At 36.5% G+C, this 19,856-nt stretch overlaps 1 protein-coding gene, 1 long non-coding RNA gene and 1 other non-coding gene across 10 annotated transcripts in view; 1 reads left to right on the forward strand and 2 right to left on the reverse strand.

Moving 5' to 3' along the window:
* Positions 1-19,856, reverse strand: part of RASA1 (RAS p21 protein activator 1) — a 124,763-nt gene that overhangs the window by 84,343 nt on the left and 20,564 nt on the right. The gene's annotated exons all lie outside the window — the stretch shown is intronic.
* LOC134810065 (uncharacterized) lies at positions 1,387-3,572 on the reverse strand. The gene is made up of 2 exons (XR_010157181.1): positions 3,457-3,572; positions 1,387-2,889 (listed from the first exon to the last, which is right to left on the reverse strand). It is a non-coding gene; the product is annotated as an uncharacterized LOC134810065 (long non-coding RNA).
* Positions 8,250-8,360, forward strand: LOC112209294 (U6 spliceosomal RNA). Its single transcript, XR_002944043.1, has one exon. It is a non-coding gene; the product is annotated as a U6 spliceosomal RNA (small nuclear RNA).

Here is a 19,856-nt window from a genome sequence, read left to right on the forward strand (position 1 = left end):
CAGAGAACTGAACCACAGGCTTAACTATTTCCCTCCAGCGATATCTACTGAATTGTGAAGCTACACAGATAAGAAGCTAAGTAAAGACTGCATAGCAAACTGCAGTATTCAAAAGTTTTGTGATTAAGGTGATCTAACTGCATTCTATCTGCCTAACACAGGAGTGGCTAAGCCGTCCATCCTCTACAGCAAATGATCATTCAGATAACCTATAAAATTGTCAAACACAATGTCTGGCATTTAATTAAAATGTAACGCACGCCGAGAGAGTATACAAGAAGACAAACAAGTAAATAAATGAAACAAAGATATAAAACTTCAGGAAAAAAACAAAAGTTGGTTCTTGGAGAGACTATTAAAGTCAACATTTTGTTAAGACTGATCAAAGAAGAAAAAGTCACAAATTATCAATTTCAGACCCAAAGGGGAATAAATTTTAAAATTATAGACAGAAGGCTGTAACAGTTATTCAAGAAAATACAGGAAAACACAAAATAAAGATGGAATTTAATGATAAAATTTGAATATTTAAAAAGTAATCAAATTTGTAAAATTAAGAGCTAAATATAATATTAACAGCAGATTAGGCAGTTTGTTGTTGTTGTTGTTGTTTTGAGACAGAGTTTCTCTCTGTTGCCCAGGCTGGAGTGCAGTGGCACGATCTCGGCTCACTGCAAGCTCCGCCTCCCGGGTTCACGCCATTCTCCTGCCTCAGATTAGGCATATTTTTAAGAAGCTAATAATCTGAAAAGTTTCATAGAAAATACACTTACTAGAGCATAAAAACAAAACAAGGACAGAAAATACAGAAAAGTTATACCTGTCAAACCGTAATGCAGAAAAAAAGAAAACACAGAAAAGAATACAAAAGATGAATGGGACATCGTTTTTTAAAAAATGACTAACGGGCTGGGCAAAGTGGCTCACACCTGTTATCCCAACACTTCAGGAGGCTGATGAGGGAGGATCCTTGAAGCCAGGAGTTCAATACCAGCCTGGACAACAAAGCAAGACCCCCAACTCTACAAAAAAGGTTTTCTAAAACAAATACGCTGCACACAGTGACGCACACCTATAGTCCCCAGCTACTCAGGAGGCTGAGGCAGGAGGACTGCTTGAGCCCAGGAGTTCAAGTATGCAGTAAGCTATGATCGTACCATTGCACTCCAGTCTGGGTGACAGAGGGAGACCCTGTCTCAAAAAAAGGGGAGGTGGCGGGGGGTACGTAGACATTCATGTACAGTACCAGAAAGGAGGCAATAGAGAATAGAACAAAAGCAAAGTATGAAGAAAAAATGGTCAAGAATCTTCCAAACTCAATGAAAAATGTTAAGGCAAAGATTCAAGCATTCTATATACCCCAGCAAGATTTTTCTTTTTTTCTTAAAAAAAAGGCCACATCTAGGCATATCATAGTAAAAATGCTAAAAACCAAAGGCAAGACTGAATTTTTTTTTTTCAACTTTTAAGTTCAGGGGTACATGTGCAGGATTGTTACATAAGTAAATGTGTGTCATGGGAGTCTATTGTACAGATCATTTCATCACCCAGGTATTAAGCCTGGTACCTATTAGTCATTTTTCCTGATCCTCTCCCTCCTCCCACCCTCCACCCTCAATTAGGCCCCAGTGTGTGTTGTTCCCCTCTATGTGTTCAGATCATTCAGCTCCCACTTATAAGTGACAGCATGCAGTATTTGACTTTTCTCTTCCTGCATTACTTTGCTGAGGATAATGGCTTCCACCTTCATCCATGTCCCTGCAAAGGACATAATCTTGTTCTTTTTAATGGCTGCACAGTATTCCATGGTATATATGTACCACATTTTCTTTATCCAGTCTATTATTGACAGGCATTTAGGCTGATTCCATGTCTCTGCTACCGTGAAGAGTGCTGCAATGAACATACATGTGCATGTGTCTTTATAATAGAGTGATTTATATTCCTTTGGTTATATATATATACCCACTAATGAGATTTATGGGTTGAATGGTATTTCTATCTTTAGGTCTTTGAGGAATTTCCACACAGTCTTCCACAACAGTTGAACTAATTTACACTCCCACCAACCGCGTATAAGCATTCCTTTTTCTCCACAACCTCGCCAGCATCTGTGATTTTCTGACTTCTTAATAACACCCATGCTGACTGGTGTCATTGTGGCTTTGATTTACATCTCTCTAATGATCAGTGATGTTGAGCTTTATTTCATCTGATTCTTGCCCACAAGTACGTCTTCTTTTGAAACATGTCTCTTCATGTCCTTTGCCCACATTTTAATGGATTCTTTTCCTCGTAAATGTGTTTTAAGTTCTTCTAGATGCTGGATATTAGACCTCTGTCAGATACGTAGTTTGCAAAAATTTTCTCCCATTCTGTGGGTTGTCTGTTTACTCTGTTGATAGTTACTTTTGCTGTGCAGAAGCTCTTTCATTTAACTGGATCCCATTTGCCAATTTTTGCTTTTGTTGCAATTGCTTTTGCCATCTTCCTCATGAAACTTTGCCCAGGCCTATGTCCTGAATGGTACTGCCTATGTTGTCTTCCAGGGTTTTTATAGTATGGGGTGTTATATTTTAGTTTTATTTCATCTTAATTTTTGCATATGGTGTAAGGAAAGGGTCTAGTTTCAATCAACCTGCATATGGCTAGCCAGTTATCCCAGCACCATTTAATGGTCCTTTCCCCATTGCTTGTTTTTGTCAAGTTTGTCAAAAATCAGATAGTTGTAGGTGTGAGGTCTTATTTCTAGGTTCTCTATTCCATTCCATCGGTGTATGTCTCTGTTCTTGTACCAGTACTATGTTATTTTGGTTACAGGAGCTCTGTGGTATAGCTTGAAGTTGGGTAGCATGATGCCTCCAGTTTCGTTCTTTGGCAAAACTAAATCTTAAAAGTAGTCAAAACAGAAAGACATTATATTCAAAGAAACAGATAAAAAATTTTTGCCAACTTTGCAACAAAAATACTGGAAAGCAGAGAGAATGGAATGTCTTCAAATTTCTGAAAGAAAGTAACTGTGAATCTAGAATCTAATGCACAGAAACAATACCCTTCAAAAACAAAAACAAGTACATTTTCAGATAAATGCAAAGTATATTTGACAACTGACGTTTACCAAAAAAAAGGACTAAAAGAAGTTACATAGGCCAAAAAAAAAAGTTAAAAAGTTCCTAACCTACAGGAAAGAATGGAAATGCAGCATAAAGTGAAGAGCATCATAAAGAGTAAATACATGTGTAAACAAACACTGACTGTACAAAGCAGTAATATCTAATGAATATTAAAATGTGTACAATAGGCCAGCACGATGGCTAATGCCTACAATCCCAGCACTTTGGGAGGCAGATGCGGGTGGATCACTTGAGGTCAAGAGTTCAAGACCAGCCTCCCCAACATGGTGAAACCTCATCTCTACTAAAAACACAAAAATTAGCTGGGTATGGGGGCACACACCTGTAATCCCAGCCACTTGGGAGGCTGAGGCAGGAGAACTGCATGAACTCAGGAGTCGGAGGTTGCAGTGAGCCAAGATTGTAGCACTGTACTCCGGCCTGGGCAACAGAGTGAGACTCCATGTCAAAAAAAAAAAAAAAAAAAAGTGTATAATAAACATGCAGAGCAATAATGCAAAAAGCAGAAGGATAAGTGAAGTTCAGATGTTCTAAGTTCCTAGCATTGTTAGGGAAATAGTAAAAGTAAATATTTTCAGTAGACTGTAATAAGTCAATGATACATGTTGTAATCTTTAGGACAATCACTAAGAGACTAAGATGTCAGGCTATATGAAACAATAAAACCAACTTATAAGAGATGTATCTTAAATATAAGAATACAGAAATGTTGAAAGTAGAAGAATACAAAATGCTTTACCGCACTAGCACTAATCAAAAGAAAACTGATGTCAGACAAACTAGATTTTAAGACAAGAAGTATCAGCTGGGCGCAGTGGCTCACGCCTGTAATCCCAAAACTTTGGGAGGCTGAGGCAGGAGGATCACCAGAGGTCAGGAGTTTGACACCAGCTATGGTCAACATGGTGAAACTCTGTCTCTACTAAAAATACCAAAATTAGCCAGGTGTGGTGGTGGGCGCCTGTGGTCCCAGCTACTCGGGGGGCTGAGGCAGGAGAATCACTTGAACCCAGGAGGTGCAGTTTGCAGTGAGCCGAGATCGCGCCTCCAGCTTGGGCGACAAGAGCAAAACTCTGCCTCAAAAAAAAAAAAAAAAAAAAAAAAGACAAGAAGTATCAAAGATACAGACATTTCGTAATAATACAGTAATCAATTCATTAGAAATTGGTGTATGCATATCTAGAATTATGAATTATATATATATATATATACACCTTTCAAGTGAACATAGAACATTAATCTGAAACCATATGCTGAATCAAAACACGAGCCTCATTTCAAATGACTGAATTCATTCAGAGTATGTTCTCTCAAGGGAACTAAATCAAAAAATTACTAACCCCTAGAAAAACTGTAAAAGTTGACATTTATTTGGAAATATGTCTTCACAATATGCTAGTGAAGAAATCAAATGCAGACAGGTCATATAACAATTTGTGACATGTAGCTGAAGTTATGCTTGGAGGGAAATCTGTAACCTTAAATGCTTATATTAAAAAAGAAGACTGAGAAGAATTATTTAAGTATCTACCTCAAGAAATTAGAAAAGACAAAAAGTTAAACCCGAAGACAGAAAAAAAAAAAAAAAAGGACACAATTAATGAAATCAAAAGCAAAGGTACAACATAAGACTTCAGGAAAAAAAATGAAAAATTAGTTCTTGGAAAGATTAACAAAATTGGTAGACTGGAGGAAGACCGAACAAATGAAAAAGGTCACAAAGTATCAATTTCACTAGTGAAAAAGAGACAGGTCCTACTGAAGAACAATTAGTCGTGCTATTATACATTGAGAATTAATGTAAAGATAGACAAGTAGACTAATGGGACAGAAGTGAGATGTAACAAACTCACACATGTATGAAAAATATGAGCTCTTTACTTGATGGAAATGGGTCAACTAGATATGGACATTGTTTTTAAATGAATCTTGACCTCTTCCTTGCTCCATTCACAAAAATCAATTCCATATGTACGTCTAAAAGAAAAAGATAATAATGCATCTAGAAAAAAACACAGGCAAATACGTTCATCTCCTTGGAGCATGCAAAGATTTCTTAAACATGACTCAAAAAACCTCAACCTATTTATGATTCAATGTTATTATATAAAGCTGAAAAAGTCAGAAATAATCTGGGATGTGAGAAGTTAGAATTCTGTTTATTCGGGAAGAGGTGGTGTGCGTATTAGGCAGAAAGCAGGCCCAAAAAGATATCTAGGATGCTGATAATATTCTGGGGTTCTTTAAGTATGGATTACATAGGTACATCCACTTGTTAAAACTCATTGCGTTGAACACTTAGAATACTATGCTTTAGTATAGTATACTATAATATATAGAATACTATGCTTTATGTGTGTTACACTTCGACCACAAAGAGAGAAAAAACTGATAAAATTAACTTCTGTTAAAAAAACAACAGTGCAAAATTGAAGATTTCTATAAGATATATACTCATCAAAAGACTCATAGCCAAGACAGAGAATAACCAGAAATAAATACAAAAAAAGAAAAACCAATAGAAAACTGGACAGAAGACTTGAAGACTTGAACTATAACCTCTTCATGGAAGAGGTTATAGAAATGACCAATAAACATATGAAAAGATACACACTTCCATTAGTCATCGCATCAAGAAAATAAAAATTAAAACCACAAGAGCTATTATACCACCAACCCACCTACATCACTACAATGAAAAGGGTAAACAATACTAAATGTTCACAAGAATGTAGAGCAACTGAAATTCTCACATGTTGCTACTCAGAATTTAAATGGGTACAAACACTTTGCAAAACTATTCAGCAATACCTACCAGGCTTATTATATGAACATCCTATGACCCAGCAATTCTAATCCTAGGTGTATAACATAAATGTCTATACATGTTCATCAAAAGTCATTATCAGAAAATTCATAGCAATGCTATCTGTAATAGTCAAACTAGACACACCCTAAATGTCATGTCCATCACTAGTAGAAAAGGATAATATACTGCTGGTATAGTCACAATGTAACACAAGCAATGGAGATGAGTGAAATAGTGTCACATGCAACAACATGAATAAATCTCATAAACATAACAAAGTAACACACAAAAGAATAGATATTAAAGGTTGAGTATCCCTAATCTGAAAATTGAAATCCAAAATGCTCCAAAATCTGAAACTTTGAGGACCACCATGACACACAAAGGAAATGCTCATTGGAATATTTGGATTTCAGATTAAGGATGCTCAACTGGTATAATGCAAATAAAGGCCCCCAAAAATACGAAATCTGAAACACTTTTGGTCCTAAGCATTAAGGGAAACTCAACCTGTATATGATTCAATTTTATAATATAAAACTCAAAAAGTCAGAAATAATCTAGGATACAAGAAGTTAGAATTTTGTTTTTCAGGAAGAGGTGGTGTGTGTATTAGGCAGAAAGTAGGCACAAAAAGACATCTAAGATGCTGATAATATTCTGGGGTTCTTTAAGTATGGATTACACAGGTACATCCACTTGTTAAAATTCATTGTGCTGAACACTGAAGATACTATGCTTTATATGTGTTATACTTCAAGAAAAAGTATACCCAAGGGAAAAAAAGTAATTCTAAATACAGAAAAACTCTATACTAAAACTTTCATTTCAACACTAAAGGGAGCATGCTTTAAAATTAGTATGTGCATATATAGTATATGTAATTATACATATACATAAATAAAACATTAGACAGTCAAAATTATATCTACACTAAACACTTTATAACAATGTGTTGTCCAGCTGTTACCCTCTCCCTCATCTGTTATATTATCTTGGACTTAATCTCCCTTAACCCCCCAATACTGCCAAATGTTTGTAGAGGCCACAACAGTGGTAACTTGAAAATTCACTTATGTCCCGTTCAGCAGCCTAAGACTAAGTGGTTGGTACTAACAGCTGATGGGTGACTCACAGCCAGGACCTAGCCCTGCCTCATCTTTTCTGCCTTTCCGTGACTAATGCCTCATGCCCACTAAGGTCAGAGACAGGACAGAAATTCATGCATCTGGCTCTTTGGCATATGTAGTTTTATACCTCTCAGGATTTTGTCACCATTTTTCATTTTCTCTGTTCGTTAACTATGTAAATTTTAATCATATAATCATCTTTTAAACTTTTTCAATAACAAAAAATCTGAATATTTTCTTTTCATATAAAAAGCTCTTCTAATAGTATGCATTATTCTAAAACTCATTTTAACATCCTTACAACAAAATAATTAAATTGTAGATATTACCTTATAAATAATTGCATAAGATTTCATCCAAAACTTTATTCTATCATGTTTCAACTATATTTCTGTCATTAGTAAGCAGGATAAACTTACCAGCTAGGGAAGCTTTCTTGTAATCCATCTAACTCTTTTTATTTTAATATTTTTTTGAGACAGGGTCTTGTTAGGTTGTTAAGGGCGGTCTCAAACTCCTGGTCTCAAGCAGTTCTCCCACCTCAGCCTCCCAAGTAGCTAGGATTACACGCAGAGGCCACCCTGCCCAGCTTATGAGACATATCTCGCTTGGTCATCCAAGCGAGTAAGAGTGCAGTGGCAAGATCAGAACTCACTGCAAGCTCAACCACTTGGGCTCACGTGAACTTCCTACCCCAGCCTCCCAAGTAGCTGGGACCACAAGTGTGCCACCATCATGCCCTGCTAAACTTTTTATTTTTATTTTTTGTAGAGACAGGGTCTCCCTATGTTGCTCGGTTTGGTCTCTAACTCCTGGGCTCATGCAATCCTCTCTCCTTTGGCCCCTCAAAGTGCTGGGATTACAGGCATGAGCCAACTGCACCCAGCCCTCCACTTAACTCTTAATAAGCAACACTAAATATCTATTATTCTTGTTTTATTGGTCATCTCTTCACCACATATTATAGTGTCCAAAGGAAAAAAATTATAAGAAAATAGTATAACTCCTTAGCACTGTTACCTCTACATAATGTTAACACACCATTCCCTTGCATACTGATTTATTCTTTCAACATCTATATAGGTTTCTGACTCCTGGAACAATTCACATCAACATCACACCTACCACCAGAAAGCAGGTGTCAAACGTTCCCCTTCTTTGTAAGAACCATATACAGTACTCACTTCTGCAGCACATATACTAAAAATTGGGATGATAATAGAGAAAAGATCAACATGACCCCTGCTCAAGGATGACATGCAAATTTGTGAAGCATTCCATATTTTTTAGGCACTCTTAACACACACACACACACACACACACACACACAAACGGTTAACTATGGGAGATGCGGGATATGTTAATTTACTTGACTGTAGTAATTACTTCACTACATATATGCATATCAAAACATTATGTTGTGTACCTTACATATAGACAATAAAAAAGAAAAAAGAACCATATACAAACCTTATATGTAAGTACTTTATTATAGCCTTTTTGGTAACTATAAAACATCTGCATCACTGTGAATTAGAAATGGAGAAATGTTACTATATTTTACAAAAGGAAACAATCATGAGGAACTTAAATTAACTTTTCCAATATAGTGATTCACTAAAAGCATCAAAAACCACAAACTCAGGTTTTCCAAAGGCTAAACTTGGGTTCTTCCTCTATACTACTCCCACTGTGAGCACCAGGTAGATAGAAACTTAACTACTTGCTATTACTATGTTTCTCAAAACACGCCCTGCAAAGAATGATCACTAAGCATGTAAGTTTAGAAAAAGCAGAGTTAAACAAGAAAGTTTGTTTAGTATATTAATGACTCATAGGACTCCTGTATTTATGTCTAAGGTTGCAATTTTTTGAAGGTGAAAAATCAGACCTTGGCGATGACCTTGAGCAGTAGGATATAAAGAACTCCCAGACGCTTAGCGTTCCATTAATGGAACACTAGGCATAAATAAGTTAATGTACATTCTGGATTTCCAAGAGCACAGGCCCAAAATGCAGAAGTTCTCAAATTATTTAACTGTCAAAAAGTCACAGAACGCCAATTCCTTTAACTGAACAATGCAGTGCACAATTTAGGAAGTGTTATGCCATGCTTATAAAACAGCTGACACTTGTTAACTGGCTAGTAATTCGCTCTCTTTGTTCAAAACTGCTTTCTTCTGATACAATGTCTATCTCAATTCTCTAGGTTTTGATTAAATACATCAGCAAATACTGAAAATAAAGCATCATTTACTTTCAAATACACTAGGGTAAAAACAAAAAATCCAACTTCAATGATTGATTTATAAAATAGCTAAATATTTACTATTAAGAATAAAAAACATTATCAAATATTATCTTTTGCTATTCCGAAAAAACTACTCCCTTTAATTTGCTATCCCCTCTAACTACTCATTCTCTGAAAGGATGTAGCCTCCAAATTCCCACAAACCAATCTCTGTTTAACCCCTTTAAAACTTGTAACCTTTAAACAGGCTTTAAGCTGCTGTCTGTCAGTTTCCTGTTCCTTCCTGTTTCTTCTTCTTTTTTTTTTTTTTTTTTTTGATCCGGAGTCTCGCTCTGTCGTCCAGGCTGGAGTGCAGTGGCATGTACGATCTAGGCTCACTGCAAGCTCCGCCTCCCTGGCTCACACCATTCTCCTGCCTCAGCCTCCCGAGTAGCTGGGACTACAGGCACCCGCCACCATGCCCGGCTAATTTTTTGTATTTTTAGTAGAGACAGGGTTTCACCATGTTAGCCAGGATGGTCTCGATCTCCTGACCTCGTGATCCACCCGCCTCAGCCTCCCAAAGTGCTGGGATTACAGGTGTGAGCCACCGTGCCCAGCCTCCTGTTCCTTCTTTACATGTAAGAAGATTAAAAGTCACCACTCCATCCTAACAAGTAAAAAGCTAAGCAAACTGAAAAACCAATAGCTGTAGTTAGATCCTTCAGAGAAGTGAGGTCACAGGGCAAACCACTGTTCCCCAAAATTGAGAGACAGGTAGGCAGATAGAGAAAAATCTCAAGTCATCAGAGCAGAAACCCACAAGCAGAAACTTCCTTGGGAACCAGTGCCAGGGTAAGAAAGCCTCAACTATAATGACAAATTGCTGGAGACTCAGTGCCAACAAATGACAATTAAAAACTCCAGGAGGATCCAGTCATGTGAGGCCCTGACACTCTTGTGAATTTTACCTCCAGGAGCTCTACTATGCCCTTACAGTAAATATCAGAGAAAAATCCCTTTGTGCTTCTGGTAGGGGGAAGGAAAAAAGAACAATTTTGAAATATGCCAGAGCAATCAGTTCTTAACAAGGCCTGCCTTGAACAGAAACTAATTTACCAGAGCCTAACCTACCTGTGGGTAAAGAAGTACTGTGAACAACTCCAGTTCACTTCAGCCTTTCACAAGAGGGAAGGGAAATACCAAATTCCAGCCCTTTCTAGCCATTCTGTCCCACCTAAAGGTGACAGGGATAAGGGTGGGGGACTGAGAAACAATGGTTACGTTCACAGTCCAGGAGCACAGGTTCACCAAAAAACTGGGACCTAATACTAGGACTACACAATGCCTCCCTTATAACTACATCACTAAAGGCCTATTTGCAGCAGTTCCTTTTACCTAGTACATCATGTATACCTTTCAATAAAAAATTACAAGACATAATAAAAGGCAAAAAACAGCTTGAAGAGACAGAGCAAGCATCAAAAACAGACATGTCAGGAATTCTGGAGTTACCAGACTGGGAATTTTTTAAAACTATGATTAATATGCTAGGTGCTTTATGAAAAAAGGTAGACAATATGCAAATACATAGACAATGTAAGCAGAGAAATGGAAATTCTAAGAAAGGATAAAAAGAAATGTTAGAAATCAAAAGCAACGTAACAGAAATGAAGAATGTCTTTAATGGCTTCATTAGTAGACTGAACATAGCTAAGGAAAGCATCTCTGAGCTTAAGGGTCTAACAACAGAAACTACTTCCAAAACTGAAAAGCAAAGAAAAAAAAGAGGAAAAAGAAAGAGTAGAACATTCAAGAACTGTAGGAAACTAAAAAAGGTGTAACTTAAATACACTGGTAACACAAGGAAACAATAATGACTAAGAATTTCCAAGTTCATATCAGACACCAAACCACAGATCCATAAAACTCAGATAACATTAAGACTGAGGCCCCTAAAAACCTAAAAATAATTTTTAAAAATCTAAGCATATCATATTCAAGCTTCAGAAAATCAAAAGCAAAGAAAAAAATCTTGAAAGAAACCAGAGGCAAAAAACACCTTGCCTACAGAAGACCAGCTTCTCCTTAGAAACAATGCAAACAGGAGAGAAGAATGAAATACTAAAGTGTTGAGAGAAAAAAAACATGAACCTAAAAATTTATACCATGTGAAACTATCCTTCTAGAGTGAAAGAAACATAAAGACATTCTCAGACAAACAAAAATTGAAGACTTGTGTTGCCAGTAGACCTGCCTTGCAAGACACATTAAAATAATTTCATGAAAGAGGATAATGATATAGGTCAGAAACTCAGGAAGAACATGAGAGAACAAGTGAAGGCAAAATAAAAACTTTTATTTTTCTTATTTTTAATTCAGCTAAAAGGTAACAGTTCAAAATAATAGCAATGATGTATCTGCTTGCGTATGCCTATGTATAAGTGAAATGAATGACAAGATAGAAAAGGACAGAAGCAAGGAAACAGGAATATTTTGTTATTATAAAGTACTTACACAACCCATGAAGCAATACAGTACTATTTGACAATGTGCTTGGAAAACTGTAAATGTATATTGCAAGCTCCAGGGCAAACACTTAAGTTAGGAAAAAAAAGAAGAAAAAAAAGGCTGGGTGTAGTGGCTCACACCTGTAATCCCAACACTTTGGGAGGCCAAGGCAGGCAGATCACTTGAGGTCAGGAATTCAAGACCAGCCTGGCCAACATGGCAAAACCCCATCTCTACTAAAAACACAAAAATTAGCTGGGCGTGGTGGCGCACGCCTGTAATCCCAGCTACCCCGGAGGCTGAGGCAGGAGAACTGCTTGAATATGGAAGGTGGAGGTTGCTGTGAGCAGAGATGGTAACACTGCATTCCAGCCTGGATGACAGAGCAAGACTCCATCTCAAAAAAAAAAAAAAAAAACCAAAACTAGAGGACAGGCGTGGTGCTCATGCCTATAATCCCAGCACTTTGGGAGGCCAAGGTGAGTGGACTGCTTTAGCCCAGGAATTTGAGACCGACCTGGGCAACATGGCAAAACCCTATCTCTACAAAAAAAAGCACAAACAGTAACTAGCCAGGCATGGTGGTGTGGATCTATCGTTCCAGCTACTTAAGAGGCTGAGGTGGGAGGATCACTTGAGCCAGGGAGATGGAGCAGTGAGACAACATCACGCCACTGTACTCCAGCCTGGGTGATACAATGTCTCAAAAAAATAAATAAATAAATAAATAAAATAAAATAAATATATATATATAACTGATGTGCTCAAAAATGAGAGAAAAATGAAATCATATAAAATAATTAAATCACAAAAGACAGAAAAAGTGCATAACAAAAAGTTACAAAGAAACAGGGCAACAAATAGAAAATCGTAAGAAATATGGTGAATATTAATTTAACTATATCAATAACCACTTTAAACATCAAGTCTAATATACCAGTTAAAAGACACTGTCAAAGTAGACCAAAAAACAAGATCCTACTATATGAACAAGAAACTCATTTTAAATATAAAAACACATACAGATTAAAAGCAAAGGGATGGAGAAAGATACACCACGCTAACGCTAATCAGAAGAAAGTGGGAGCAGCTATATTAATTTCAGATGGAGCCAGCTTCAGAGCATGGAAAGTTACCAGGGATAAAGAGAGGCATTAAGTAATGATAAAGGGATCAATACCTCAAGAAGACCCAATGATCCTTAATATATATATGCCTAACAATGAAGAGTAAAAATTAAAAAAAACCAGAACTTCAAGAGGAAATACATAAATGCACTATTAGAGTTGAGATTTCAACATGGCTCTATCAGGAATGGGCAGATCCAGCCAGCAATAAATCAGTAAAGATATAGTTTAACTCAGCAGCACGTTCAATCAACTGGATATAACTGACATCTATAGACTACTTCATCTAACAACAGCAGACTGCACATTCTCTCCAAGCTCGAATGAAATATTTACCAACATAGACCACATTCTGGGTAATAACACACCTTAACAAATTTATAAGTATAGAAATCATATAATGTCTACTATCAGACCACAGAATTAAACTAGAAATAAATAACAAAACATAGGAAAATTCCAAAGTACTTCTGAATAAACACATTCATCAAAGAGAAATGTGAAGAGCAATTTTAAAATACTTTAAATTAAAATGAAAATACAATTTAACACTTCTGGGATGCGGCAAAAGCAGTGCTTGGAGGAAAACTTATAGTTTGAATGCACATGTAAGAAAGATAAAAAATCAGTAATCAGAGCTTCAGCTAGGAGCACTGGCACACACTTGTAGTCCCAGTTACCTGGGAGGTGAAGGCAGAAAAATGGATAGAATCCAGAAGTTCTGGACTGTAGTACATTATGCCCAGTAAACCTCCACGATTAGTTTGGTATCAACACCCCTGGGAACAGGACACCACCAGGTTGCCTAAGGAGGGGTGAACCACCCAGGTTGGAAACAGAGCAGGTCAAAACACAGATCAGTAGTGGGATTGCACCTGGGAACAGCCACTGCACTCCAGCTTGAGCCACATAGTGAGACCCTGTCTCTTAAATAAAATTTGTATATAATAATAATCTAAACTTCATCATAGAAAGCAAGAAAGAAAAGCAAATTAACTCCAAAGTAAGCAGATAAAGAGAAATATAGAAATTACAGCAAAAATCAATGAAATTGATAACAGGAAATCAATAGAGTAAATTAACAAACCCAAAAGTAACTTTTCTGAAAAGATCAATAAAACTGATAAGCCTCTAGCCAGACTTACAAAAAAAGACAGAAGACAAATTACTAATATCAGAACTGAAAGAGAAGATCTTTACTAATCGCTACTGACCCCAAAGTCATTAAAAAGATAATAAACTAACATTGTAAATAAATCTACGCCCACAAATTTGCAAAGCTAAATGAAATGGAGCAACTACTTAAAAAACATAATCTGCCAAAACTCACAGAAGTAGAAAAAAAAATCTTGAATAGACCTACATCTATTAAAAAAATTGAATCAATAACTAACTTTCAGAAACAGAGGGAACCAAATCCAGATGGGTTCACTGGTGAATTCTAATAAACATATAAAGAAAAGAATACCAATTCTCTACAGTCTCTTTCAGAGACATAGCAGTTACTTCCTAAGTCATTCTGTGAGGACAATACTAACCTAATACCAAAACCAGACAAAGACATTACAAGAAAAGAAAACTACAGACCAATCTCTTATGAACATAGATGCGAACATCCTCAACCAAATATTAGCAAATTAAATCCAACAATGTACTTACATACCATGATCAAGCAGTATTTACCAAGACTGGCTCAACATTTTTAAAAATCAATGTAATCAATCACATCAGGGTGAAGAAAAATCACATGATCATATTAATAGATGCAGAAAATCCATTTGACGGTATCCAATACCCAATCATGACTAAAACGCTGAGCAAATTAGGAATAGAAGGGAACTTCCTCAACTTGATAAAAAAAGAAAAAAAAAAATCTACCAAAAAATCTACAGCTAACACCATACTTAATGGTGAGAATGTCAAAGCTTTCCCACCAAGATGGGGAAAAATGCAAGGATGCCTCCTCTTACCACTGTTTTTCAAAATCATACTCAAAGTCCTAGCTAATGCAGTAAAACAGAAAAAGGAAAAAGGTATACTGATTGGAAAAGAAGAAATAATACTGTCTTTGTTCTCAGATGACAGGATTGTCTAGGTAGAAAATTCTAAAGAACTGACAAAAAACCTCATGGAACTAACAAGCAAGGTTGCAGAATACAAGGAAAGCCACTGGCTTTCCTGTTTGTACAAAAGAAACTTAAAACACATTACCATGTACATTAGCAACCAAAAAATGAAATACTTAGGTATAATTCTAACAAAATATGTACAGGATCTATAAAAGAAAAACTACAAAACTATGATGGAAGATAACAAAGAACTAAATAAATGCAGAGATACTCCAAGTTCATGAATAAGACTCAATATCAACATGTCTGTTCTTCCCAACTTGATGTACAGATTTGGCACAATTCCAATCAATATCCCAGCAATTATTTTGTGGATATCAACAAACGGATTCTAAAGTTTTTATGGAGAGGTAAAAGACCTAGAATAGCCAACATAACATTGAAAGAAAAAGTCGGAGGGATTGACACTACTAGACTTATTATAATGCTATAGTAACCAAGATAGTGTGGTATTTCAGAAAAGGACAAATAAATCAATGGAACAGAACAGGAAACCCAGAAACAGACCCAAATAAATATAATCAATTGATCTTTGAAAAAAGAGCAAAGGTATGGATCAAAGACAGACTTTTTAACAAACAGTGCTGGCACAACTAGACAGCCACATGACAAAAAAAAAAAAAAAAAAAGAATGTAAACACTCACCTTACAGCCTTCACAAAATTTAACTCAAAATGGATCACGGACCGAAATTAAAATGCAAAACTATAAAACTCCTAGACAATAACAAAAAAGAAAATCTAATGACCTTGGCTAACCTTCTCAGACACAAAAGTCACAATCCATGAAAGAAAAAACGAGTAAGCTGGATTTCATTAAAATTAAAAACTTCTGCTCTGCAAAAAGCAACTGTCAAGAAAATGAAAAGACAAACCATAGACTGGGAGAAAAATATTTTCAAAAGACACATCTGGTAAAGGACTGTTATCCAAAAATATACAAAGAACTCTTCACAACAATTAAGAAAACAAACCTGATTTTAAAATGGGCAAAAGACCTGAACAGACATCTCACCAAAGAAGATATAAAGATGGCAAATAAACACATGAAAAGATGTTCAATATCATATGCATTAGACCATTCTTGCATGGCTATAAAGAAATACCTGAGCCTGGGTAATTTATAAGTGGTTTAACTGGCTCATGGTTCTGCAGGCTGTGTAGGAAGCATGGTGTCAGCATCTGCTCAGCTTCTGGGTAGGCTCAGGGAGCTTTTACTCATGGTGGAAGGCAAAGCAGGAACAAACATATCACATGATGTTTGGTGAAAGCAGAGCAAGAGTGAGCAGTGGGCAAGGTGCCACACTTTACAACAACCAGACCTCGTGAAAACAAACTCAATATCAGGAAGATGGCAGCAAGCCATGAGGGATCCTCCCCCATGACCCAAACCCCTCTCACCAGGTCCCACCTCCAACATTAGGAATTACATTTCAACATGAGATTTATTTATTTATTTATTTAGGAGACAGGGTCTCACCCTGTTGCCCAGGTTGGAGTGCCGTGGCACAATCATAGCTCACTGCAGCCTTGACCTCTCAGGCTTAAGTGATCCTCCCCACTCGGTCTCCTGAGTAGCTGGAACCACAGGTGTGCTGACCACCACCTGGCTAATTTTTTCTTTTTGTAGAGACAGAGTCGCAGTCTCATGTTGGCCAAGCTGGTCTCAAACTCCTGGCCTCAAGCAATCCTCCCACCTCAGCCTCCCAAAGTGCTGGGATTATAGGTATGAGTCACCACCCTGGCCATAACTACAGATCTAGAGGAGTCACATAGCCAAACCATTATATATCATCATATGTGATTAGAAAACAGCATATTCAAACAAGATATCACTATACACCTTTTACAATGGCCAAAATCCAAAAATCTGGCAATATCAAATGCTGACAAGAATGTAGAGCAACAGGAACTCTCACTCACTACAGGTGGGAATGCAAAATGGTGCAGCCACTATGGAAGACAGTTTGGCAGTTTCTTCCAAAACATACTTTTACTATACTATCCAGCAATCAGGCTTCTTGTTATTTATCCCAATAAATTGAAAACTTCTGGCCACAAAAAAACCTGCATACAAATGTTTATAAGCACCTTTATTAATAATTGCCAAAATCCACAAACAACCACTAGCTGACTGGATAAATTATGGTGCATTCAGACAAAAAAAGAAATTAGCTATCAAACCATGGAAAGAAAGAATGAAACCTAAATGCATGTTATTTAGTGAAAGAAGCCAATGTGAAAAGGCTACATACTGTACAATTCCATCTATACAACATCCTGGAGAAGGTAAAACTATGGAGACAGTAAAAAGATTAGTGACTGACAGGGGCTAAGGGGGAAGGAAGAATGAACAGACAAAATAAACAGGATTTTTAGGCAATGAAACTATTTTGTATGACACCACAATGTGGGATACATGTCATTAAACATTTGTGAAAACCTATAGAATGTACAATGCCAAGAATAAACCCTAATGTAAACTATGAACACTGGGTGACAATAATATGCTAATGTAAGTTCATCACTGGAAACAAATGTGCCAGTGTGCTGGATGTCAACAGTGGGAAAAAGAGTGGATGGAATATGGGAACTCTACTTTCCCCTCAATTTTGCCATAAAGCTAAAACTGCTCTAAAAAAATAAAGTTTATTAATTTTTAAAAAGTGAACTAGGGGAAATAAAATTTTTGTGCCTATCTAGAAGTATTCACCATTTTACTCAAACTGCATTCCTGTCCCTTATACACCACCTTTAACCATTAAATCCAATGCCTTTTTTGATTTTGCATCCTCCTTGTCCTCATTGCCTTGAAATAAATCACTGTAAAAATGGAATACAAATGGGTAAAGATGCAAGGCAGAAGGGTTTCACCCAGAACAAGCTATATAACCTGCTAACTGTCAAGAAACATCATTAAATAGCAAAAGTCAAGATGACTGCTCCAGGATATATAACTTAAACTCAAGTGAGTCAACTATTAAGAGTTGATGGGATATAAGGTTGTTGATCCATTCTAACAAAGCTCGAAAGTGACTAATATAGAAACCACAAGGACAATTTATCTATTAACAACAACAACAAAATTAAGCCAGGCACGGTGGCTCATGCCTGTGATCCCAGCACTTTGGGAGGCCAAGGAGGGAGGATCACTCAAGTCCAAGAGTTCAAGACGAGCCTGGGAAATTGGTGAGAACCTGTCTATACAAAAAATAAAGCATTAGCTGGGCATGGTGGCATGCATCTGTAGTCTTAGTTAATAGGAAGGCTGAGGTGGGAAGACCGCTTGAACCTGGGAGGTTGAGGCTGCAGTGAACAGTGATTACACCACTGCACTCCAACCTGAGAAACAAAGCAAGACCTTGTCTCAAAAAATAATAATAATAAAATAAAATACATGCATGCCTGCATGTATCTCTGCCCAGCCTAATCTCCCCTACAAGCCTACTAAGTGGGAAGCCAAACTGTAATCCTAAGATTCCCTAATGAAGATTGCCAACTAATAAATTTCAACGAAATTACAAATAGAGGGAAAAACCACCATTTTACAGTATCATTACAAGAAAATAAATGATTCAGGTAAAAATAATCAACGGCTATTAAAACCAATGGGTACTTATTATTTATTAATTATAAAGGGAAAGGTATTTTTCATAATAGCAAAATCTGGTGGAACCCACCTTAACCAAGTCCAAACTTAGGTACATCATCAACAGGATAATTGACGTCATGTGCCCTTATGTACTGAGAACTCATGACCTATGGCATATCTCTGCCAGTAATGGTTAATCTAAGTCTAACTATGAGAAAACAATCAAATACAAATTGAGACACATTCTGCAGAACTATCCTAAACTCTTCAAAAATGTTAATGTTACAAAAGAAATAAAAAGCAAAAAGGACTGTTCTAGATTAAAGGAGACAAAAAAGACATAACAATTAAATGCAGTTCATTAAAACAGACAAATATAAACGACACTATAGGAATAACTGACGATATATGAATAATATATTAATGTTAAATTCATTATATTTGGTTTTGTAGGCTATTGTCCTTATTCTTGGGAAATACATGATAAAGTATTTCAGTGGAAAAGAACAAGATCTCTGCAACTTACTTTTAAACAGTTCAGCAAAAGTAATATATACATGTGTGTATAAAGAGAAAGGGACAAACTAAAATGTGACAAAATATAAAGTTGCTCAGTATTCTTGCAACTTTTCTGCAAATTTCAAATTTTCCAACACAAATACTTGGGGTAAAGTTGAACATGCAATCTGGACCCAAAAAAAAGCCCATATCCAATAAAAACATTTACATAATAACAAGAATAACTCCACCAGAAACAGGTTCCATCCTTGGGCTAAAAAAAGCCCACTCACTTGAACTTAGATGACACCTGACAAGCTAACCCTTAATAAGGCTCCATTTTACATGAGTCCATTATGACCACATCGTTTGCTATAATCCCTATTATTTAAATAAGCCAGTATTACCAAGCAGGTACTGTCAGGTCTTTCTAACCAGAAAACTTGTGTAATTCATTGCACACTGATTTAATTGATTTCGTGTGGTTTAATTCTCTGAGAAAACAATTCTTTCCAAGTTGGTTTGATGACATCACTGCTGCCACTGTTTGAGAAGGAATCTTTATTTTCTGTCATATTACATCAACTTCAAGAATGTCCCAGCTGTATTCAGAAGAATAAATGAAAGTCTGTCATATAATCAAGGTAGGGAGAAACGTGTCCCAACAGAAGAAATAGTAAATGGAGAGGCATAAAAT

This window comes from Pan troglodytes, chromosome 4 (assembly GCF_028858775.2).
Source record: "Pan troglodytes isolate AG18354 chromosome 4, NHGRI_mPanTro3-v2.0_pri, whole genome shotgun sequence".
NCBI classification, from domain to species: Eukaryota; Metazoa; Chordata; class Mammalia; order Primates; family Hominidae; genus Pan; species Pan troglodytes.